The sequence below is a fragment of the Dipodomys merriami genome, unplaced genomic scaffold (genome assembly GCF_024711535.1).
Source record: "Dipodomys merriami isolate MVZ:Mamm:240054 unplaced genomic scaffold, mDipMer1.0.p SCAF_242, whole genome shotgun sequence".
NCBI lineage: Eukaryota > Metazoa > Chordata > Mammalia > Rodentia > Heteromyidae > Dipodomys > Dipodomys merriami.
Genome location: NW_027203849.1, coordinates 234,457 through 257,994, shown reverse-complemented (window position 1 = coordinate 257,994; position 23,538 = coordinate 234,457). Strand labels below are relative to the sequence as shown.

Here is a 23,538-nt window from a genome sequence, read left to right as displayed (position 1 = left end):
AAATATCCATGGGTAAGCCTTGTATCTAGAGATTTAGATCTGGAGTTTTACTTCTTAGTAAAATGTAGAGTGGAATTGGGAATAATGGTTGGGCAAAGCTGAAGGCAATGATAATGTTAAAATAGTTTGGAAGAGACAACAGCCAAACCACGGTCCTCAGTAGGAGGCACAGAGACAAATCACCAGGAGAAAGTATCTGGGGAATATGTACAGGGAGGTGCTAAAAGGTACTTTTAGCATCAAGTACACATTTGCCTGGGGTTACACTGAATGCCTGACACTGCTCAGAACTTTAGATAGGGACAGGGATCTTAGTGTTCCATCTCTCTCTAACCGCTCTGCCTCTCTAGGACTAGATCCTGTTCCCATAAACAGGCTTTCTATCTGGAGCTTAGCCAAAGGTAGGCAACCTTTGCTCAGGGTTTACCCCTTATCTGATCATACCGTGCAACATTTCTGCCTGGCACTAGCAAATTCCATACTATAAGAGAGTTGACTAAATTTTTCATACTCTGCCTTAGTGCCTTGTTCAGGCCCAGAGTTTCATGGGGATAATAGCTACCTCCTCCACAGCATGCCTTTTCTTGGTCCTTACTTACTAGACTCCCTGCTAAGTCCAAGGGCAGCTTGCCTTGTGTTCAGGACTAGCCATGCTTTTAGGACCTATAGGTCAATAAAAACAATTGCTTTGTAAATGTTTTTACCTCCAAATAGTATGTTCTTACTAACAAAAAAGGATAATATTTTTCTGAGGTTCATGAAGTATGAAATAGTGAGTAATATGCACGAATCTGTCTGAAAAAACTTAAGGCAATCAGTAGGGAGATAAGTTGATGTCTAGCTCAACATGGGACTCCATTTCCACAAACCATAATGATATTTGAGAAGGAAGAGTTGTCAGGAAGCTAGCTCATAGAGATTTTAGAAAATAGGTCAGTGCTACATTCTCCTCCACAGTGCACCAGTTTAAAATCTGAGATTAAGTCTTTAGAAGGACTTAATAGATCTCATCTAATTGTAGGAAGGAAGATTTGAGGTTTAGGGAAGTTGAGAAGCACAATGACTTCAGGAATGCAAAATGTTGCAGAGCAATGTACTAAGAGTTCTAATCTGAATAAGGGAGGAGATCACCCATGTTTTCTCCCAAGAAAACTGCTGGAAGCAAAGCAGCAGGCAGACAGATCCTTGTATTAGAGGCCTAACGGCCACAGAAGACCTCTTCTAAGTCAGGTAAAACTTTAAGGTTAGATATAAGAGATCAGGAAGGCAGGGGTATTCCAGAGGGCTCTCAACTTTGTCAGAATCCCTGAGGCCTTTGAGCCTCTCTCTTTGACTTCTGACAAGCACTTTTTCCAAGAACACAGTACACATAGGTACCTATGTAAGAACAATTGCCATGGCTAAATACAGACAGAACACTGGAAGCCTGCTCATAACTAGGACCTCAGTGCAAAAACCATATTAGGGACAAGGTGTGCACAAGAACTAAGCCAAGACCCAGTGATAACCACCAGAGCTGACAATCTGTTATTTGTCCTAAAAGATGAACATTATAAGAAACCACCCTAGAATGTTCAAGTTTACATTATTGATTTAATGAAATTTTAAGCAGGTAATTAATGTGAAAACTTATTGTATACTGTAATGTCTTGAGACTATTTAAAAATAGTCATGAAAAATAGGCCTTGTAGCCTTGTGTTTCTATATACCTTATTTATTCACTTGGCCCACACTCCATGAGAGCTAGATATAATTCATATTTTCATTTTACCAGTGGAAAAAAAAATCAAATTCAGAGATAATTTAGCCCAGGTCATGTAACAAACATAAATGGCAGAACCTGTTTTTAACCCTACATCTGTGTTGATTCCAAATAATTTTGTTGGCCAGCTTTCTGTTTCTGTAGCAAAAATCCTGAATAATGAACTTAAAAAGAGGAAAGGTTGAGGCAATCAGTTTCTGGGTCCTATTGCTCATTCTTTTGAGTGGCCTTTACTTTCCCTAGTTATCTCTCTCTCTCTCTCTCTCTCTCTCTCTCTCTCTCACACACACACACACACACACACACACACACACACACACACACCAATAGTCTATTTTAGAAGTTTCAAGCCATGGTAAATTGGCCCTGTTGCTTTGGACCTGTAGCAAAGCTGGGGGTGGGAGGGGGGGGTGGAGGAACATGCTCACCTCATGGCAATTGGAAAGGGAAAAAGAGAGGACAAGAGCTTCCAAAATCTTTTCAAGGGCACAATTCCAATGACCTAAGATCTCCTACTAGGTCTCATCTCTTATAAGTTCTACCAGCTTTGAATAACATCAAACTAAAGACAAGCCTTTAACACCTGAGCCTTTGGGAGTTATTTAAAATGTAAATTATAACACCTAAAAAAAAATCAAAGACTGAACACTGATGAGTCTTTTTTTCAGATGTTCTGGCTCAATGTCTTTCTACCCACTGGCTGCAGAGGTTAGTCCTGTATCTCCAGTTCTGGCTTCTACTGTCAGTTTCAGAGCAGCCTCTGGGGAATTTTGATGAAGGTCTGGTTGGAAAGAAAGGCGACTGCCCATATAGCAGCCCATATCCCCAAGCTCTGACTGCTTCAAGGGCTGGACTTTATCTGGCAATCCTTACATTCCTGCTAAGAGTCCCAAGCAGGACACATTCCTGACTGGGTGGAGGGAAGAATTCTTAGCATATTTTAACCACTATCCTCCAAGAGTTCCTAAACTCCAGTGGGAAGGAAAAGGGTGGGTGGGGGGAAGGAGGAAGAAAAGAAAGAAACAAAAAAACCTTTATGTTTTTGAATTAATCTGAATTAATTCCTACTCTTGAAAAGTTTAGAAAAAAGGTGGGGGGAGGGAATTTATGACCATTGAGACAAGTACTTGAGAAATCAGAAATTCACCAGTCTTCCTTGTTGGTCCCTAGGGTCCATGTAATCTTAGCAATTTGACATACATTGTTGACAATCTGAATTGTTCATCATTCTTACACATCATAGCAGTCCTAATATCAGTTATACTTAGTAAATAGAACAATCCAGCTACCTGTATCATGTTACACTTAGAAAATAGAACAAACCAGGTACCTGTAACAATAACACACATGTATTGCTTTTATGAATGAATGTATACTTCACGCTCCTTTATCATACATCATGTCATTTGATCTTCACAAGAAATCTAGAGATTAGTATTAACATTTCCATTCAGCAGAAAAGTGAGGTAACTTGCCTATTGTCAAACAGTTGGCAAGGCAGACATAGTCTGTGACCATGTCTTCAGAATTTTCCCCACTGTGTCTCACTCAAGTTCTCCTATTATGGCATCACAGAAGCTGCAGGGTGACCACCTGGAGTCTACCCAGCTAGAGAATAACATCATACTCTCCCTCAAAGAGAAGACCTCTAGAGACTGGGGATTTGGAGGATCAGGATAGGACAGCCCTAGATTGTTGGCTAAAGCTGAGGGTCAGGATACCACAATAGCAGAAAAGGGTGAAACAGGAAAGGTGATACAACAACTCAAGAATCAGAAAGCCAAGCCAAGCATCTATCTAGTGATTGGCAAGATATGGACCACAGCCAACAGGTAGGTCAGAAGCATACTCCTGATGCCCCACAACCAATTGCTAAATGTCTCTTCTGTGGATCATACCAGCAAATTATGTTCTACTTACTAAGAACTACTAAGTTAACAGTTGTTTTAGCTGGACACCAGTGGCTCATACCTGTAATTCTAATGACTTAGGAGACTGAGATCTGGAGGATAGTGGCTTAAAGCCATCATGAGCAGAAAAGTCTAGACTATTCCATCTCCAAAAGAGCAAGCAAAAACAGCTGGGTGAGAGGTATGGCTTGAGCATTAGAGTGACAGGTGAGCAATCAAGCCAAGAAAGCACAGGGGGAAATAAGTTAATAATATTTAGTAATCATATATAAAAACTTAACAAAGAACTGCAGTTTAATAAGGACTTAGAATTTGCCTGATCAGTAGGCAGCATTTGGTGATATTTGAGAAGTTCCTTCTATAAACACTCATGGACAGATTGTTGAAATATCCTCAGCTTTGGAGAAGATTGTTTTATTCTCAATATCAGTATTAGTGAATTGTTGTATTTTCAATAATTACCATCCCAGATTTTTAATCAGAAATTATATTTCATTTACCTTCATTGCCATCTATATTATTAACCATACAATAGGATAGTGGTGCCTGTACAGTGCAAGTTGACAAAACCTATACTTCAAAACACATTCAGATTGTGGTACACATGGGAGCCATCTATACCAACATTAGTACAGCAGATATTCACATAATGTATAGCTTATTGCTAATAAGGAATGTTTTGAAAAGCAGGAATGATAGATAACTGAGAGCATTTTACTCTACCCATGTGGGCCTCAGTCAAAAAGTCTGAGAAACACTGAACAGAGGGAAGGAAGTTTGTTCAGTGAAATGGAGAGATTAGAGAAACATTCTGGAGGCAGAAACTGGAGGGTCTCCTGTGGTATCATTTCTTTTCCTTTTCCTTCCTTCCTTCCTTCCTTCCTTCCTTCCTTCCTTCCTTCCTTCCTTCCTTCCTTTCCTCCTTCCCTTTCTTTCTCTTTTTCTTTCTTTCTTTCCCTCTTTCTTCCTTTTCCTTCTTTTTTTCCTTTCTTCCTTTCCTTTCTGCCTCCCTTCCCTCCCCCCTCATTATCACCTCCTTCCCTCCCTCCTTCCCTCTTTTTCTTCCCTCCCTCTCTCTTTCTCTCCCTTCCTTTCCTTTCCTTTCCTTTCCTTCCCTTCCCTTCCCTTCCCTTCCTTTCCCTTCCTTCCTTCCTTCCTTCCTTCCTTCCTTCCTTCCTTCCTTCCTTCCTTCCTTCCTTCCTTTCTTTCTTTCTTTCTTTCTTTCTTTCTTTCTTTCTTTCTTTCTTTCTCTTCTTTCTTTCTTTCTCTTCTTTCTTTCTCTCTTCTTTCCTTCCTTTCTCTCTTCTTTCCTTCCTTTCTCTCTTTATTCCTTGCTTGAGCCACAGCCCCTACTCCTTTCTCTCTTTATTCCTTGTGCACTACTATTGGTGTTTGAACTTGCACTCTCATTTAGGTTTTTCACTTAGAACTGCAGCTCTACCACTTGAGCCACACCTCAACCTCTGGCTTTTTAAAAATTGGTTAATTGGAGATAAGAATCTCATGGGCTTTTCTGCTCTGGCTTGCTTCAAACATTGCTCCTACCAGCACCCAGATGTGGTGTCATTTCCAATGTCAGTGGCCTATGGCATGGCTAGACAAGGAGCTATTAAAAATGAATATAGTACATTGTACTATGTTTGTGCACTGTGAAAAATGCCCTATTAGGAGTGGATGAGGGCTGAAATTCAGATTTCCTTTCCTGAATAGTAATTTTGTAATTTGTCTGACTCTATATATGCCTTTCAGTAAGTGATTTCAAATTGCCTATTTGTGTAAGTCCTGGCTCTTGGGGTACTTCAGAAACTTCTGGAGCAATTGCTTTCTTTTTTTTTTTCTTTTTAAATTTAATTTTATTTTATTTGTGAACATACTGTACAGAGGGGTTACAATTACATGGGCAGGATAATGCGTACATTTCTTACCAAGCATTGCAGCCTCCTCCTTTGTTTACCCTTCACATCCCTTCCCAGCCTCCCCCCTCCCCCCCATCCCAATCCTTCTCCTTCTCCTTCCCCCTCTTCCCCCCCCCCCCGCACCGACGTTGTAAAGCTCGTTTTGGACATGACAACTTGTACTTCTCATTGTTGCAACAGGTCCACCTGTATCCTTAAACGACTGGTTTTTCCCCATCTCCTCCACAAGTTATACTGACATCAAATACAGTGAAAGCAGGGGTTATACTGTGGGGGAGGGACATACAAAGCAACAAAGAGATAATCTTATAAATGCGTTAGAAACACATGCATGAAAGAAAAAAACATTAAAATACATATCTAAGGGTTCATTTTCCTGACCTCACATTATCTGACCTTTTCCACTTGACTCATACATATACTAGATCTTGCAAATAAGGGAAACCATGGGACCTATGTTTCTTTGGGCCTGGCTTACTTCACTTAATGTAATTTTTTCCAAGTTTTTCCATTTCCTAACAAATGGGGCAATGTCATTCTTTCTGATGGAGGCATAGAATTCCATTGTGTATATATACCACATTTTCTTGATCCATTCATCTACCGAGGGGCATCTGGGTTGGTTCCATATCTTAGCTATGGTAAATAATGCTGCAATAAACATTGTTGTGCTGGTAGCTTTAGTGTGGTCTTGTTTGTAAACATTTGGGTAAATGCCCAAAAGTGGGATTGCTGGGTCATAGGGGAGTTCTATGTGAAGTCTTTTGAGGAACCTCCATACTGCTTTCCAAAGTGGTTGAACAAGTTTACATTCCCACCAACAATGAAGTAAGGTTCCTTTCTGTCCACATCCCCTCCAGCATCTGTTGTTGTTAGAGTTCTTGATTTTTGCCGTTCTAACTGGGGTGAGGTGATATCTCAATGTTGTTTTGATTTGCATTTCTTTTATGGCTAGGGATGTTGAACATTTCTTCATGTGTCTATTGGCCATCCTTCTTTCTTCTTCAGAGAAGTTTCTCTTTAAGTCTTTCGCCCACTTATTTATTGGGCAGTTGTTTCTTTGAGGATTTGTTGTTGGGGAGTTTAATTTTTTGAGTTCCAAGTATATTTTAGATATGAGACCCTTGTCCGTTGTATGGCTAGTAAAGATCTTCTCCCAATCCGTGGGCTTTCTATTGATCTTGCTAGCTATGTCATTTGCCCTGCAGAAGTGGAGCAATTGCTTTCTTGTGGGTATGCTGAAGGTGGCCACCTCCTGCTCCCAATCAGAGAAAATGGCTTTGTCTTAAATATAATGAAAAGTATAATAATCATAAAGTAAACTAATTTTTAAAAAGTATTGATATGGCATTGTAACTGAGAAAAGTTAAATAGTATGCTTAGAATATGATGGGGAAAGAGTCTTGGTAAAACAAGGTCATTTTTTTTTCCTTTTTTGAAATCCTATCAAGAAAAACCTTGCAATTTCATGGGGGAGGGAAAATTCAAAGGAAGAATCCATGAAAAAGCTGTTTTATTATCCTGAGAATCTTCACGTTTGAATTCAGGCACCAGGAAATCATCTAGTTATTAAGAATTAGAAGTCTTTTAATTGAAGGGGGACAAAAATAGAGCTAAATTCTTCAAAAACGAGTTATAAATCTATCCTAGATTAATGTAACTTCACCCATACTTTTTTTTTTTCCGGGGGGGGAGGGCATCCAGTCGTGGGCCTGAACTCTGGGCTTGGGTGCTGTCCCTCAGCTCTTCACCTCAAGGCTAGCGCTCTACCACTTGAGCCACAGCGCCACTTCCGGCTTTTTTTTTCTGCTTATGTGGTGCTGAGGAATCGAACCCAGGGTCTCATACATGCAAGGCAAGTGCTCTACCACTGAGCCACCTTCCCAGCCCACTTTTTTCTTTATTTTAAACTCTCCACCATGGGTAATTGTTGTATGTGTCCCATCTCACAAAGTGATAATTGTCTTAAAGTAATCCTTAGTGAATGGGAAAGTACAACCAAAGCTACAGATATACAGATATAATATTTGTTTGGCTGTTGAAAGTTATTCATCTTGGTTTCTTGCCTAGCAACCATTAGGATAGATGTAATGACATTGTGCTACCCTTTACCAACATTTTGCTATCTGAATTCCTATATTCCTTTCAAAACTCACATTTCAGAAATAGTCAATGTTGTTTCCTTTTTTATTTTAACTGGATGACTGATATTTAGTCTTGTGCTCCAGCTGTGATCTTACAGATCTGAGTGGGAAATTGCCACAGAGGGGTGTCAAATTGTAGAGATCCTTTGTTATTGTTATTGTTGTTTTGTATCCTATTGCTTTATTACCACAAAAGCCAAAGTCATTGTTTTGCTGGAAGAGCACACAGAAACTATACCACATTAAAGAAAGAAAACTATCCATGTATAGTCAGTAAAAATTAAATTCCCAAGAACTATGACCAAGTTTCATAACCTATTACCTTAAATTATAACTATTGTGAATAGTGCTGCAATGAATATGGTTGTGCTGATGGCTTTACTAGTGTGTTTGTATAAATACCCAGTGTCTATTGTGTAAATGCCTAGGAATAGAATTGCTGGGGCTTGGTTAGTTCTGTGTTTAGTTTTTGGAGAAACCTCCATACTGCTTTCCAGAGTGGTTGAACAAGCTTATGTTCCTACCAACAGTATATTCAGAGTTCCTTTTTGGCTACATCTTCATCAATATTTGTTGTTGTTTTCTTGATAATATGTCATTCTAACTGGATTTAGATGGAATCTCACTGTTGTTTTTATTTGCATTTCCTTTATGGCCAGAGATGTTATTTCTTCATATGTCTATTGGCCATTTTTACTTCTTCTGAGAAGTCTCTCTTTAAGTCATTAGCCTATTTGTTAATTGTACTGTTGTTTCTTTGAGGGTTTAACTTTTGAGGTTTTAATTTTTCTTTTTATTTTTTTTATTGTGAAAATACCATACAGAGGGGTTACAATTACATGGGCAAGATAATGAGTACATTTTTTATCAAGCATTGTTGCCTCCTCCTTTGTTTCCCTTTCCCATCCCTTCCCATCTCCCACCTACCCTCCTCCCACCCCCTCTCGGCCATAGTTGTAAAGTTCGTTTTTTGACATAACAACTTGTACATCTCATTGTTGTAATGGGTCCACCTGAATCCCTACTTAAACGATTTATTTTTCAAGCTCTAAGTATAGTCTGGATCCTTATGTATAGCTAGAAAAAAATCTTCTTCCATTCTGTGGGATTTCTCTTTATCTTGTTATCTATGTCCTTTGCCATGAAGAAACTTAAGTTTGATATAATCCTATTTATCAAGTCTTTCTTTGATTTGTTACAAAGACTCCTTAACGAGGCTAACTCAGTCAAGACTACTTGGCTAGTAAGATACAGCCTAGATTCTAAGACTGTCTTTTGATCTGAGAACCTATTCTTTGCATTTAATCATCATACTTTAATGGAAAAGGTGCCCTGTTTTATTTTGTTTTTAAATTTTGACTAATTTTCTTCTAGTTCCAACAATTCAGATCAATTTGATTTATCCCCAAATAATGGAAAATTGCCTTAACTATGACAGCAATAGCCTCATGGCTTGTTTTTATAACCTGCATAAATGTGGTAACACTATAACTCCTCCAGAAAGTAAACATGAAATTAATCTAAAACCAAGTCAGAAAGTTTTGGGGTTTCTTTTGTAGCCCATGTAGATTTTACTGACCTATGCCTGATAATTTAGGCCTTTGTCATTTTTTAAATAATCACTTTGGATTATTCTTTGTTCTTTTTGTGTATGTATGTGTGCCACACTGAGGCTTGAACTCCAGACCTGGCCACTGTCCTTTAGCTTTTCTTCTCAAGGCTGGTTCTCTACCACTTGAGCCACAGTTCTTCTTCTGGCATTTTGATAGTTAATTGGAGATAAAAGTCTCATGGACTTTTCTGCCAGAGCTGATTTCCAACCCAAACTTCTTAGCCTTCTTAGTAGCTAAGATTACATGTGTGAGCTATTGGTCTTATCTATTTTTTTAACTCCTGCTTACCTAATTGACACTCCTAACATTCCAGTTTATTTCCTTTCTAACTCATTTTTGTTATCTTTAGATAGCTGTACAAAGGGTTTTCAATAAATCCCATCAATTCATTTGCACAATGCATCTTGCTCAATGTTACCCCTTTCATCATTCTCCCCATACTTTCATCTATCCCAACTCCACCCATCCCTTCAAGTTTCCTAATTGCATTTTCATTTTTGCTTATTGAATATTATGACTGTATTCACTCCAACCATTCCTGTCTCCATTTGTCAGCACCCTCCCTTAACATATTACTACCCACTTCAGACAGGTTTCAACTTTCTGGTATTCATTTTGTTAAACTGTCTGTTTACATCATGGAAATCTACCTATATATACTATCTTTTAGTCAGTTTGATCATGTATATGTGCATATATCCTGTATGTGTTTTTGTATACTTTTATATATTTGATCTAACTTCCACATGAACCCTTTTTCTCTGAGCCTGACTTATTTCACTCAATATATTTTTTCCAAGTTCATCCATTTCCCTACAAATGACAATATTAAACTTTCTTATAGATTTCCTTCTTTATAGATGAATAAAACTCTAGTTTCTAAGTCGTTATGTCAAAAACGGACTTTACAACTTTGGTGTGGGGGGATGAGGACTGGGTAGGGGGTGAGGGGAGGATGGGAAGGGATGGGAAGGAGAAACAAAGGAGGAGGCTACAATGCTTGATAAGAAATGTACTCATTATCTTGCCCATGTAATTGTAACCCCTCTGTACAGCATTGTCACAAAAAAACACTCTAGTATGCTAGTATGTATACAGAAACAAGGATCTTAGAAAACAAAACTGCTTCCTTAATATTGGAAGAAATTTTTCAATAATAAGTTTCTTAACAGAAACAAACAGATAGCCTGACTGGAATAAGACAATGGTAGGGAACTAGTGAGATGCCTTATAACAGCAAAATTTTATACCATTGACAAGTCTGACGATTTGAAAGCTAATCAATTTACCTATGGAAAATTCTAGCTTTCCCAGAACTGTTGACAGGTCACACAATAGTGTGATAGTTAGGAGATTTGAATTCTTATAAGCACAAAATACTGAAGAGTATGTTTTGCTTCATTAGAATTGCACCTGGAGGGTAATCTCTAACTTGTGCATGAATGGTAGTGGAAAATTCAGGGGAGAGAGAGTATATCACATACTGGAATGAGAGGGTGAGAAATTAGGATAGTTTCAGAGAACTTTGCCTAGGATAAGGAAGTAATAGAGCATCTGGGTCTATTTATTCCAGAGAAGCAAATGTATGTAATGGGAAGAACAAAAATGCTATCATAAAACATTGAGAGGAACATTACAGAGATAATAAGAATACTCAAAAGGCAGATCACAGGCACAAAATGGAATTGTTGGATTGAATGATCATTAAGTTCTCTTAAATAAAATCCTGATGCACTAAAGTTACAAGGAAGGAGGCAAATGACTCAATGCATAGGAATACTTCCCATAAATAAGACTTCTTACTCACTGCGCTGAAACCTCAGTCCTTTGTGATACTTTGACATTCAGAAAGAGTCTGCATTGCCAATTAGGAAGGATGTGATTGGTATACCTATTTTACCAGTGAAATTGTTAAACTTTACTAGTGTCTTTGGATTGATACTTTTATTTTCTGCTTTATTATTTTTTGTTTTTTATTTATTAAAACAATGTATATTTATTTTTATAGCAGCTATAAAACCCAAGTCACATACTAACTTGCACCAAGAAAATCCTGTACCCAGTCCAGAATGTGAATGTCATTGAATTCTATATTGCAGATCACATATGATAAACTGGCTGACAAAATCTAGAAATAAATCAAGATCATTTTGACATTTAGGAATCAGACAGATGAATGGTGCCAACAATATCAAACTCTGAACTCAGTTTTCTGACCTCAGAAGTCATACTATCTGTTTCTAGATCAAAACATTGCTGGATTTCTTGGAACTACTAAGCATAACTTCTAAAGTAGGAGAATAAAATTAGCAGTGGCAAGTTTGCTGAACACTCTATTCATTGACATTGAAGTGATGCTCATTTACAACACAGGAGATGACTGAATATGTAAATTGACCTTTGCACACAAAGCCAGAATTAGAGAATAGAGAAGGTAAAAAGAAACACTGACTGTATTTGGGTGATTACTGTTTCAAAAAACAAAGAATTTATATCAAAATGGTCTAAGCAAAAGGAATGTGTTGACTTATACCACTGAAAGATTCGGGCTTGGCTGGATCCCAGGAGGTATACAGTGTGAAATCAACATTCCCACCTTCCTATTCCTTCTTGACGCTTGTATTACCCATCTTTGCTTCATTATCAGGAGATTCCCCTCACCTGGTGCCAGCAGAAGCTCCAGCTTTATATTCTTTCAACTCATAGTCAAAGAGACACCATCTCCTTCCCAGAAATGTCAACATCAAGCCCTGAATTAAGTTTCATTGGCTTAGCCTGGAACATGTACATTCCTTTTCAGTAATGGGAGAGGCTAAGGGATGTTGGCACCTCAACCACACAGACAGTAAATGAGAAGGAGCACCATCATGGATGTCTGAGAAACTCCCCCTGTGCTGCCAGAGCACTAACATTTGCTGTTTAAGGAGCACAGCTTGCAGAACCCCAATGGATGAGGAGCTCTAAAAATGCCCAGCACAAAAACGCGCACATGCGTGCACACACACACACATACACACACACACACACACACACACACACACACAAACACAATAATCCAAAGGAAATGTGAATATTAAAATAAAATGATTATTTAAAAATGACAAAGGCCTAAATTATTAGGCACAGTTCAGTAAAATTTACGGGGGGACAAAGAAACCTCAAAACTTTGACTTGGTTTTAAGTTAATTTCATGTTTAGTATTCCTTGGCTACAGAAGCATCATTCTGATTTCTGCCTTCATGGTCGCATGGAGTTCTCCAGGTGTACATACCTGAATCCAAATTTCTCTACTTTGTTGTTATTTTTATATTGAATCTTGTTAGTTTTTCCCAGACTGGCCTTAAACTCAAAATCCTCCTGCTTTTGCCCCTTGCTGGATTTTAGCCATGTATCACAACACCACCATAAATTTCTCCATTTTATAAAGCTACCAGTCATATTGGAACAGGGCCTACCTAATGACCTCAACTAATTACCTTTACCTCTGTAACCATTCTATTTCAAAATAAAGTCATATTCAGAGGTTCTAGAATTAGGACTTCCACATAATTTCAGAAGTACACAATTTAAACCATGTTGGTTTATCTTTTTTTGTTTTAATATTAGAGTTACTTCAGTGCTGTAATTCCAGAGCCAAGTATATCTCAATATTCTGAGGGTTGAGAGGGAGAGGAGTAGACTTCACAATTCCCTCTTTCCCATCACCGAGATCATCATGATGACTGAAGGACAAAAGACCAGATTCTTCCAACTCAAAAGATTTAGATAATCTTTTGAAGCAATGAGTTGGAGGAAAGGCAAAATTTCTTTAGCATAAAAGGGATTGATTCCTTGACTTTGTGATACACAAGGAGAACCCTTTGCCACTTTCTTCTCAATAGGGATAAGAGAATACAGTCTTCCCTGTCTAAGGAGTAGGCACCGGAAGAGGAATGGTTAATTCTTAATTTGACTTTTGAGAGCCACTCTGTTACAAATACATGATGACATATCACTGGAAATGCCCACTTGCCCAGTGTGAGTGAGACTTTGTGCTAAACAAAAGAAAGCCAGTTCTACATTTACCCGCAGTCAAGTCTTTTGTGGGGCTGCCAAGAATAACATGCATGATTGCAACCCATAAATAATACACCTTGTGGCATCTGCATTGTGCCTACAGTTTGGGACAGAGGCAGCTATTCCTGGACAAGTTGGTGCTAATCTGAAATCCAGGGCCAAGTCTTGCAGAGAGTGATGTTTTTCTTCACTTCTTCTTCTCCTGATATTCTCAATCCAGCCAAGCATAAATAAGTGGGCAATATCTCTCCAGATCACTGAAGCTCTACAGATAGGGTACTGAACCCCTAAATGATGAATAGGTGCCATATGGACCTAACGGCAAGTTCTGATGTAAATTATCTCTGGATTGCTCTCTGCATTGCAGATAAGAAATCCCCTGTGTCATCTCTTTGTACTAAGCTGTGTGTATCTGAATACAGCTCAAGTCACTGGGAACAGGGAAACATTTTTATCTCAGCTAAAAAGGACTGGATAGCACTCCCATTAGTGGTTAGTGGATATTTTAGAAAACACTATTTACTGTTACACACAATTTATTTCATTTAGAAACTCTTTTTTAAAAAATGAATGTTTGAATCTTTTTGCCAACCATATTAATAATACACTGTTTCATAAAACAAAATACTCTAATTGAAATGATAGTAATATTTATCAACTAATACTTGACAATATTTGCTGGCACTTATTTTGTGTCAATATCCACAATATCAGAATATATTCCTTTAAAGAACTCTCTAAAGACTCTAGAATCTGCATAGACCAGCTAGGAAAAGATCAAGTTTCCAAAACATAGTGTGTCCATACACAGTATGGGGAGGAATAGATTCAAGGAATGTTAGCAAAAGTGTCAATCCCAAAGTAGTTACTGTTCAGGTTTCCAATTAAATGAACCGATAGATGGTATGCTTACCATAATGAAGAAGTCTACCATAATGAAGAAGTGCTCACCTTTCACAGAAAAGAAGACCCTCAGTTTTCTTTTTCATTGCTTGACTCCTACAAAAGCAGTGAGGTAACATAACCAGTAGTGGATTTTTTTAAAAAGATATTCTCCTTTAGGCTCTGATTTTTAGATTGCAAAAGAATTACTGAAGGAAGGACTTTAGCATTGGGTGTAGAAATTAGATGTTCCAGATAACACCTGCAAACAACACTGTCTCCTCCCTTGTACTTGGCTAATTTAGTTAACAAAGTTAAGTAACAATACACCTCTTCAGAAGGGATGTTTAAGGAATAATTTTCATGTTCTGACATTGTTTGATTTTCTGCATCATTTTTCTAATTGTGCCTCAAGCATAGAACAGAAATAAATAAAAAAGAACCATTAAAAACAAAAGTCCTGTCTCTACCAACCAGAAATTGCATCGATTCCTTTCTTTGGTAAAAGTGACACCAGACAGGCTTCAAGTTTCAGAGGACAGTTCAGGCTCTGATTCATGAAAGGTGCAATAAAAACCTTGAGAAAGTTATTGTAGCATCAGCCCAATCAGGGTGTGCCTCATATTTACTCAGCATCCCATTGTTTTTCAGTAGTCACCAAACCCACACAACTATTTAAATATTTAAAAAGAACTTTCAAAGTATATTGTCATTTTATTTTTTAAAGTCCCCTTAAATTCAACAAAACTCAAGTTACAGAACTCTCAGAAACACAGTGCCTCCTCCAGGAGCTGTGGAAACAAGAAATAACAGTACTTGCAGTCTCAGTGGAGAAAAATTCAAGCGCAATAGAAATAAAGAACAAAAGGATATTTTAGAATCTCTTTTGAATGCAACTTTTTGAAAGAAAATATCCATTACCATTGAAATTCATTTTAAAATTGTAACTACTTTTATTACTGAGCTAGCAGTTTTTGCCTGGGGCCAGCCTCAAACCATAATCCTACCTATACCTCCCATCAATATGGGATTTTAGCCATGTATCACCACACCCAGTTAAAGTCACAGAGGGCTCCAGTATCCAGGAACACAACACACACACACATTTTGGAAGTACTAGGGTTTGAACACAGGGCCTATTGCTTGCTAGGCTGGCACATACTCTGTCTACCACTGAGCTCTACCACATCTCCAGTCCAAAGATTTCTCTTTTTTTATTGTGAAAATACTGTACAGAGAGGTTACAATTCATGGGCAAGATAATGAGTACATTTCTTATCAAGCATTGTAGCCTCCTCCTTTGTTTCCCCTTCCCATCTCTTCCCATCCACCCAATCCCCCCCACCACCAAATTTGTAAAGTTTGTTTTCAACATAATGACTTGTACATCTCATTGTTGCAATGGGTCCACCTGTATCCCTATTTAAATGATTTGTTTTTTCCCTTCCCCTCCACAAATTATACCAACATCAAATACAGTGAAAGCAGGGGTTATACTGTGGGGGAGGGACATCAAAGCAACAAAGAAATAAATCTTATAAATGTATTAGAAACAATTGCATGAAAGAAAAAAAACATTTGAATACATACCTTAGGGTTCATTTCCCTAACATCAATTTATCTGACCTTTTCTGCTTGACTCAGACATATACTAGTTATTGCAAATAAGAGAAACCATGGGACCTATGTTTCTTTGGGCTTGGCTTACTTCACTTCATATAAATTTTCTAAGTCTCTCCATTTCCTAACAAATGGGGCAATGTCATTCTTTCTGATGGAGACATAGAATTCCATTCTGTATATATACCACATTTTCTTGATCCATTCATCTACTGAGGGGCATCTGGGTTGGTTCCATATCTTAGCTATGGTAAATAATGCTGCAATAAACATAGTTGTGCTGGTAGCTTTAGTGTGGTCTTGTTTGTGAACATTTGGGTAAATGCCCAAAAGTAGGATTGCTGGGTCATAGGGGAGCTCTATGTGGAGTCTTTTGAGGAACCTCCATACTGCTTTCCAAAGTGGTTGAACAAGTTTACACTCCCACCAACAATGCAGTAAGGTTACCTTCTGTCCACATCAAAGTTTTCTTTTGTAAGACTGTCCCACAATGTACTCCAGGTGGCATCAACATTGTAATTCTCCTGCCTAAGGCTTCCACATACTAGTGTGCCACTATCTTCATCTAAAATGTATGGTTTTTAAACATTGATGATGTTGTTAGGATCCTTATGCAAATGCTTAAAGTAATTATACAGATTTGATCAAGGTTAAGAAGCTAGGGTAGAATGCAGTTTTCCACAAGAAGTGTATTTCAAAATCAAGATTCTGCTTTCTACCTACAAATGAATCAAATTGGAAACCCATAATGTTCGGAATTTGATCTCAACTGATACGAAAATGCCAGAGAGAGAGGGAGGCAGCCATCTCAGGGTAATTTAGAAAGTTGTTTCATCTAGAAGAAAAAATGGGCTTTAAAAGAGTAAACTGTCTGTGCCAATATAAAGTGTCCATTTTCTTGTTTTTCTTTATAAACCCAGTGTATTTGTTAGAATGAATTCCCTTATGTGTGACAGAAAACAAAGAAACATAACTATGGTGTATATGCTATTTTCTTTGATGTATAAGAAGTCATGATAGGCAGTTGTAAGCGAGTGTAGTAGCTCTGTGACTTTGTTAGGGCCTAGGCTGCTTCTTACTTGCAACTTTGTCATTCCTTTTCATTATTGTCCAAGTCAGCTGCTAGAGCTCTCACTGTTATCACATCCATGGGTCCATGGGATAGAGCGACAAGAAAGTCACACATCCTCCCTTTGAGGAGATAGTGCAAACTAGATTATCATAATGGAAACAAAGTTAGACACATTCTTAAAGCTTTTTTTAAACAACAAATTTTATATGTGTATTCATGTAGACATTTCTTAAATCGTAGATTTAACTGGAAAAGGTTATTAGAACTTATTTCTTCCAGCCCTTTTATCCAGGTAGCTAACCACCATTTTCCTTTCCCCCATTTTACATTTGCGACAGGTGAAACATTTCTTTCTCTGCCTTTTCTTTTGGCTTCCTCTATTTAGGCTTCTTTCTTAGGTAGACTTTTGTCAGTGGACTTCTTTATGGTTACCAATCCCAGAGAAAAGAGTTCTCTTTATAATTCCAATAATCCCAGAATTGTGTCTGCTTGACTTAGAATGTATATACATACATGTATATGCATATACACATATATAATATGAAAGTGTAGATATATCATATGTCATATGTATATCTTATATGTGTTTGTGTGTATGAATCATGTTTATGCCCCTTTTCCTCCAGATTCCAAGTGAGTCATGTCCTCTCCTAGGATGCCCTGATTAGTGAGTGGTAGAGCTGTGTCAGTAGCTGAAGTTCTGAATCTCAGTCTCCTGTGATTCACTATAACTGGCTTGAATTCTTAGAACTGTAAGACAATAATAATGGGTTTCTTATAAATCTTTATAGTATCTTAGATAACTCAGTATTGTATTACTATAACAAATACTTGAGATAACCAACTAATAGAGCAAAATGGTTTATTTTGGCTCATGGTTTGTGTCCATTAGTTGGCTCTGTTGCTTTTGGGTGAGGCAGCGCACTATGGCAGGTCTTCACTGTGGAGTAAAGGAAGAGAAAGAGGGAGGAAAAGATTGGGTTGCTCACTTCTCTTCAAGTGTATGCTTCTACTGACCTCAAGACCTTCCACAAGGCTTTAGTCCCAATATAGTAGCTAGCCTGTATTGGACCTTTGGGAGACACATAGGATCCAAACAACAACAAGCTGTTATTAAAATTATTTATACTATATATTTAAATACTTATTATTTAAATTATTATTACTTAAATAATTTATATCACTTTTAATATAGCTTATATTTATGATTTATAACTTTTTGTCTCAGTTTCTTGAGATCTGCAACTTAGATTTATACATTTTATAAAACTCACCACTTTCACATGAGCTAGGCACTTAGTTAAATATTTGCTTATTTGAGCCATCTGACTTGACAATGAAACAAAGATCAGAATCTTCCCAAAACACAAACATAAGAGGGCAGGCAAACAGAAGCCAGAATTAGGAGATGATCAGGAAAGAAATGTCAAATAGAAACTTGGAGTTCAGAATCCTAAAGTAACTCCAGTTCATAAAATATATATTTAAATAACTCTGCATCCTTCTTTTTATTATATAATATGCAGGAAGAATCCCTAGGAATATAATGTTTTTTGAAAGAAGATTCTTCATTCATTCTCCAACTGGAATGTGTCATGGGCACAATGGATCCAGAATTAGAATATATCAAATTTACCTGGAATGGATTTATTTTGGAGAAAGTTTCTATTTTTATGGACGGAAAGCTTTTAAAAAGTTAGAGACCAAGGGCTAGGAAGGTGGCTCAGTGGTAGAGTGCTTGCCTCATATGAATGAGGTCCTAGATTCGATTTCTCAGCACTGCATAAATAGAAAAAGCCAGATGTGGTGCTGTGGCTCAAGTGGTAGAGTGTTAGCCTTGAGCTGAAGAGCTGAGGGACAGCACCCAGTTCCAGAGTTCAAGCCCTACAACTGACAGTACAAACCAAAACAAAACAAAAAGTGAGAGAGTATTTTAAAGAGTATATAATGATGACTTACACAGTATCTTCAAATAAAATTACAATTATACTTTCTTTTTTTTTGCCAGTCCTGGGCTTGAACTCAGGCACTGGGGGCTGTCCCTGAGCTTATTTTGCTCAAGGCTAGCACTCTACCACTTGAGCCACAGTACCACTTCTGGCTTTTTCTGTATGTAGTACTAAGGAATCAAATCCAGGGCTTCATGCATACTAGGCAAGCACTCTACCACTAAGCCAGCCACATTCTCAGTCCCATACAATTACACAATTTAAATCATTTTTATTGTTTAAAAAGAATTTACAGGGCTGGGAATGTGGCTCAGTGGTAGAGCGCTTGTCTTTCATGCATGAGGCCCTGGGTTTGATTTCTCAGCACCACATAAGCAGAAAAAAAAAAAAGCTGGAAGTGGCGCTGTGGCTCAAGTGGTAGAGCTCTAGCCTTGAGCTGAAGAGCTGAGGGACAGTGCCCAGGCCCAGAGTTCAGACCCCACAACCAGACCCACCCCCCAAAAAAACTTACAAAAAAGTGTATCACTTATAATCTCTACACCAACATAAGATGTATTCTCTTTGAATTGTTATTCATTTATACACATATATAATATTTTACCTCTTTAAAATCATAGAACACAAAACCTTTTATTTAACCTCTGAAAGAAAGTCTCAATTTCTAAAAGTGGGCAGTGAGAATAGGCTTTTCTTTTTTCATTGTTGGGTTTATTTATTTATTTATTTATTTATGTGGGGAGGGTAGCACTGGAATTTGAACTCAGAGCCTGGCACATGGCTTTCCCTCTCAGGTTGGCATTCTACTAGTTGAGTCATAAGTCCACTTCCAGTGTGTGTGGTGTGTGTGTGTGTGTGTGTGTGTGTGAGTGTGTGTGTGTTTGGTATTTATTTGTTTGTGCTGGTCCTAGGGCTTGAACTCAGAGCTCCTTTTGCTCAAGGCTAACATTCAACCACTTGAGCCACATCTCCACTTCCAGCTTTTCAGGTAGTTTATTAGAGATAAGAGTCCCATGGACTTTCCTCCCTGAGTTGACTGAATGACAGTCCTCAGATTTCAGATCTTGAATAGCTAGGATTACAGGCCCAAATCACTGGTGCTCAGCTTTACTTCTACCTTTTACTGGTTAATTGGAAATAGTCTCATGGGCTTTTCTGCTAGACTGGCATTGAACTAAGATCCTCATATCTCAGCCTCCTGCAAAGCTAGGATTGTAAGTATAATTTCTGAGAAAGGGTCTTACTATGTAGCCCAGTTAGCCTTGAACTCACAATCCTGGGTAAGTCTACAGGTGCTGGGATGTACCACCATTCCTGACTTACTTTTTAGTTATTTTGATAATTATTTTAAGAAATCAAAAGAAAAAAATCACATGAAATATATGAATTTTTGTTAAAATCCTTTTACCTTCTATAACTATTATCCTTTTTCTCTCACAATACTGAAATAAGTACTCAGGGCCTCATACTTCATTCTGGCTAGATAGGCATTCTACCACTTAAGTTGTGCCCCCCACCTTTTTTGCTTTAGTTTTTTAATAAAGTCTTGCCTAGAGCTGACCTTGGAGCACAATGGTTTCTAGATAAAGAATATGAGCTGTAGGAGGGCAGGGATATTTTGTCTCTTTTGATGTACTGCATTCTAACGTCTAGCATAATGCCATGAGTTTAATAATTATCCACTAAATATTTGTTAATCAATGAATGGAAACTTCAGTAAAGATGTCAAGGAAATAAAAAAATCACATTTAAAGGACACTTCATGTACTAAAACCTGATACAAGTTTCCATGTTGCCTTAAGCCTTACAAAATCAAGTTGTCAGATAATGTGAAGAGAACTTTATAAAAAGAAAGCAGAATGAAGTATAGGTACAATTATTTCATCAAATAACATTTTTGGAACCACAGAAGTAAACTGCTAAAGACCAGTCATCATTATAAATGAATTGTGACAATTTCATGTTTTAAGGCACATAATGAAGGAGAAACATTCAATAATTTGGAAGCCATTATTTTGTAAGCTAAGATAAATGCTGGAGAACACACATTGCAAGCTAATGCACATCCTTGTGATAGGCACAGGGTAACTTTGTGAATAGCTAATAAAAATGTATTATAAGAGAAAAGAAGTTGAACAGTCAACACTCCTCCTCTTATTCTTACTGCTATTGCTCAAGGAAAGATGAATATTTCAATATGATCAAGTTACTTCAGCTAAATATACATCTCTTTATTAATGGCTAGGTAAAAGAAGAGGCCCAAGTGTAACCTTTTCTACATTTGAGTAGGTGGTTATTAGGAAGAAAGTGCTTGTATGTTTTCAAAATGAGAAATAAGACATTAAGAATGTCAGATAATTGTTTCAAGGGATTTTTGCCAAGATAATTGTTTCAAAGGGTTTTCTAAACACGTGTATCTCTATGCAGTAGTATATTCAGTATCAGAAATATTTTAGTGATATGATTTTTAATATTAAAGATATAAGGACTGTTTTAGCAGACCAAATATGGCACAGCAACCTAAGTCTTGCTAAACATTTGTGTTTTTCTTCGAGAAAGAGACCAATGGTGTATTATTGGGAATATTTAAAAATAGCACCTAAGAGTTGAAGAGTGAAGAAATAAGCAATAGCTCTTATGAAGTCTCTGCTTAGCAGACCAAAATCTGTTGGCTGCTCATTAGATAGGACAAAATAATGGCATTTGCAGGGAAATGGATGGAACTAGAGCAGATTATTTTGAGCGAAGTAAGCCAAGAACAAAGAGACACACGGCACATAGTCTCCCTGATATATGGATGCTAAAGCCAAAATATAAAAAGATATGGCAAACAGGACTCCAGAAACAAAGGACAGCCACCCATTTTGTCATATCATTGCTAAATGACTCCATGTTCTGGACCCTATATGGTAGATATATGCATGCAACAGTGGGAAGCCAGGAGGAGGAACAGAGTAAGTGGGAACAGCCCACACTAAGCAAAAGGAAAGAAATGTAAACATCACCTGATGTGGAAAAAATAACTTGTAATGTCAAAGCTCATAGAATTCACAAACTGTATAGACCATGATAATGACAATTTGCCTTATGAAAATTAAAATATGTTTGTGACTCTAAGCATCACTGCTCCACAATACTGTAAAATATGTGCAATTTATGTAATCACCTAATCTCAATTAAAGAAAAAAAGGTGAGAGAAGGGATGGGTTAAGAGAGATGGGTGACAATGTTGTCAGACACTTTGTACTCATATACTGTTTTGTAGAATGGGAACTTCTTTCTACAACTACTTAAAGATAATAAAAATAAATAAATAACATTGGTTGGCTGTATTCTAAGTTACTAATTAGGTAACCTGTGAGAAGCATGGAGTCGTATTGTATCTCTTTCCTGTTATTTCTCTTGCCCTGAAATTTTCCCATTTGCCTGCTCAGAAGATTACCTATGCGTTTATTAGTGCTGCCTTCTGAGAGCTGAACTAACCTTCCAGATCTATTCATGTGGGGCAAGCTTTGGTAACAGGACTTCTTTCCTTTGGCTCATGCTGAGTGCCCTGGTCAGTAGAGCGCTGAGAGACTTCAGCTCTCTGTTCTTTGCCCTGTTTGAGATGGAAGTGGGAGTGTGTGCTACATTTATGTCTGGGGAGTAGTCAGTGCCAGTGAAGATTGTGAATTCCTACTGGTTTTTCTTTTCCTTTCTGGTTTCATTTTATGATTGAGGAAGGTATTAATTATATTATCCTGTTCATTCTAACTATAGCCATTCTAGAACTTTTCAGAGGAAAACACTGGCTTGATGCTATATGTAGTAGGTTGAAAGTTATTCCAGTTTTTGAAAACACAGGAGCAAGAAAGCTAATGTTAGTTTGCTTGTTATCATTCATCAAAGACTTTCAATATTTCATGAGAAATAACCAAGAAGTCATAGTCAAGAATCTCTACTGAAGTTATACAAGATGCATTTATTGAATTTAGGCAAGACTGGCTCAGAATGGGTTTCCAATTCCAATTCAAACTTCTGTTGCAATAATCCCACTGCAATTGTCTACTTATTTGCAATGTGTACATTATCTCTGATGGCTACATTTGCCTTGGCATATACAACATTTGTGCATTTGAACTTTACCACCATGAAATTACCTTGAATGATTTGAAGAACCAAACTGAGAGGATAGAACAGAGCAGAAATGATACACTAGAATCAGTTGATATTTAGTTGATCATCAATGGGACCTATTGGGCCAATGGTTTATGATTGTCAATCCATTCTGATTAATGTCTGTGCTACGATGTTAATATTTTGAATGTCCTCATTGCCTATAATATATTCTCAACAATTTCTAACACTTCTAATCATTCAATATGTTACCATGATTAACAAGAGCTAGTCCTGCTGTATCATCACTGGACAGTGCCTATAGACTTGTTATTGTCTCTACCTGAATTTTGTTTTAGGTTCAAAGTTCAAAGCTTCTTTATGACTATCTTCAAAGATATGTCCATTATGGTGACCTGTGACTATTTACATTTAAGTGACTTAAAATTACATGATAGTGAAACTCAGTTACAGTTACATTAGCCACACTTCAGGTACCCAATAGTCCTATAAGGGTAGTGA

At 37.5% G+C, this 23,538-nt stretch overlaps 1 protein-coding gene across 1 annotated transcript in view; it reads left to right on the top strand.

Annotated features, from left to right (window-relative positions):
• Positions 1-3,391: 3,391 nt before the first annotated feature.
• The window catches only part of LOC138835934 (EH domain-binding protein 1-like), a gene marked incomplete at its 3' end in the record, with an annotated part of 252,863 nt that continues 232,716 nt past the window's right edge, over positions 3,392-23,538 (top strand). The window contains exon 1 of the mRNA XM_070034500.1: positions 3,392-3,594. The remainder of the gene's footprint in view (positions 3,595-23,538) is intronic.